Source organism: Centrocercus urophasianus, unplaced genomic scaffold (genome assembly GCF_019232065.1).
Source record: "Centrocercus urophasianus isolate 14NV4802_14NV808 unplaced genomic scaffold, USGS_Curo_1.0 seq_9, whole genome shotgun sequence".
Taxonomy (NCBI): domain Eukaryota; kingdom Metazoa; phylum Chordata; class Aves; order Galliformes; family Phasianidae; genus Centrocercus; species Centrocercus urophasianus.
This window is the reverse complement of record NW_024885532.1, coordinates 37,877,029-37,879,934: the sequence shown is the minus strand read 5'-3', so window position 1 is coordinate 37,879,934 and position 2,906 is coordinate 37,877,029.

Sequence of the window (2,906 nt, the reverse complement as noted above, 5' to 3'; positions counted from 1 at the left end):
TCCCTAGAGGATCTGCGCCAAAAGATTATATTCCTAAATTTACTACATAAAGCTAAATGCGTGAAGTTGATACTGTGAATTCATTTGTTGTTTTGGAGTGACTCAGTTCTGCAGAAAGGCAAAGACTCATCATGTCCAGCAATAATTATATGAGGGAGCAGAACTGTGCAGCCTCAGGACCAAATTATTGCCAGGGAGGAAGAAAAGATTTTCTTCTCCATTAAACACAGCAAATTCACTGATGAAGATGAGAACTTCCACCCACTTTTCCCAAAAGTTATTGACCTCTTGGATAATATGAGCCTAATTAGGTTCTGAAAGGAAAGCACTTGAACCACAATTTGCTACGTTGTGAGCGATTGCAATCATTGCAAGTCACTGAGCACTGACTCCCATAGTAGATGGGAAAGGCAGATGACAGCACTGTGGAAGGTGCTTGAAATGAGAATAGGAAACGGTTGACGTACCCTTGTCCTCAGCTTTCTTTCTATTAACTTTGGTTAGATTATTATCCCTCCTACCCATTAAACTGATTTAAAGTAGTTCCCTTAATCCCTTCTGCATCTGACTCTAAACTTCAATTTTCCTATTTTCTATAAAAAGCCCATTTACACATTACAAATAAATACAGCCTGCAAATAGTTACATCCCACTAAATAGAGGGCTGAAAAGCTGAAGTCCTTTGAAATGCAAATTCTGGCAAGCTGCGGTGAGACTGATGCCCCAATTTCAATCACATCTTTTAGCATTAGAGATTTGCTTATACTCACCTGTTTCCATTTTCCTAGTATTTCTTAAATGATTGATGGAAATAATTTCCATTCCTTTTAAAATAGTTCTAACAAGGGTTACACTCTATGGCCCGGAACAGCTGATGGACATTTGGAGAACAGACAGAAATATACCACATTCACAATTCACCATGCTCACACTGTATGAGGATTTAGGATTTCTCCGGGCCACTTTCAGACAAGAAAAACTTCTGAATAATAACAGGGAAAGTCAGTGAAATGCAAAAACTTCATGCCCACTGTGTTCCTCTGAACATATTTTGAGAAGCTAAATTCAGCTTTGATAAAAATTCCTGAAGTTCTCCATACTTTCCCCTGCTAACATTAAGGTGAGTTTGTTTCAGTGTTTTGACAACTACACAAACAAAAATCTGCTTCTGTATGTTTAAAATAATAATGAGGTCTTTAGACAGCAACCTATATGAAGGCTGAGCAAACCTCCATTGCACCAGAACTCGGAAGATTTTACATCTCAGGGGAGAAGCCTTTTTCTTGAAACTTGTTTGCAAAAGAGGAAGAAATGATCTCTGATATTCTCCATGGGCACCAGTGCCTCCAAGCTTCTCTGCCTCCTGACACATAAAGGGAATAAATTTCTCTACCTGCTGAACAGAGCCAGGAGTTTGCAATATGTTCTTCCATGAGATCTCCCTCCACAAATATATGCAAGTACAAATAAAACCACCTATGTGCCACATCTGGATATACACTGAGGCAATCATCTCAGTCTCAGTGATATACATTAATGCATTTGCATCAACTGCCAAACAGTGTTTATGAAGAAAAACTAATTGCCAAAAAATGTTGGTTTTTTGTTGTTGTTGTTTGTTTGCTGTTGTTGTTTTTATTTAAGGGCTGCACAGAAATATATAGGGAGAATCAGCCCATGGACTTCCAAATAAAATCTAGTATTAACGCATCATGACTCTAACTTTCTCACAGACATGCAGATTGCACTTTGTATGGAAATATAACTACCTGTGTGCGCATTACCCAAATGTCTACCTTTGCAAAGGTCAATAGAAAGATTTTGTTCCTTTTCCTGCTGCATTAGAGTACAGTGAAACAACGAGGCAGGATGTTTTCTGCATAAAGATGGTTGGGTTCCGGTAGGGTTTAAGGAGCGTGGAGTCTTTTCCACGATGCTGTGAAGGGCACAAGTGTTCATAAAGGAAAGTGAAACCTGGCAAGACCTGCATTTTTTATTCTGGGGAAGAAATATATATATAAACAAAGAAGGAATAATGAAGTATGCCCTGCAGCAAAGCACATTTTATTTCCTGCAGAAGTTTCTCCACTGTTGGAATCAGAGAGTGAGAAAGTAATAATATTTTCTCTTCCTGATTACAATAAAATTCTGTATACCAGTGAACAACCTTTAGACATGACAAGTCACAGGCTTTTCTAGATAGAACCTAATGATTTGAAAATGGGGTCATGCTTCACAATAGTTTAACATTTGCACAGTAGCTAGTTTTACTAGACTTCCAGTTTCTTCTAGGTTAGTTTACTAGAATCCTGAGAAGCCTAATTGCTGTATATATATTTGTAAGGCTCCACAAACCACAGTGAGTCATCTGCCACATGATAGAAGGCGTCTCAGAATAGGAAAACTATATTAATGTGATATTTTCAAAAACAACTTTCTATTAAAGTAAAAATTTCACAGTGTAAATTTACTGTAGTTCAAAACTTTATACTTAAGGAAGAAATTCTTAGCAATCAGTGAGTTGTAAGTTAAACCCATGACTTTCAATAGCGGAGCAGTCAAAGGTTCAATATATATTAAGTGTAAAATTAAATTAATTCATACTATTGCATATCCTGCATTATGAACCATTATTTCAACCAAAATGTAATCATAGACCTCAAACTTGGACAAACCAACAATATACTCCTTCACTGTGAAAAATCCAAAGACCTACGAGAAACAAGTACCAAGATATTTCTTATTATCTTTTTCACTACTAGGGTTAAAAAGAAAGGTGAGGAAAACAGCCTGATTAATTAAAAATGACAACAGCTCTCTCCCAGTGGATCCAGTTTCAAATGCAGACACAAAAGCAAACATATACAAATGATATAGTCCTGCTGAATCATAGAATCATAGAATCA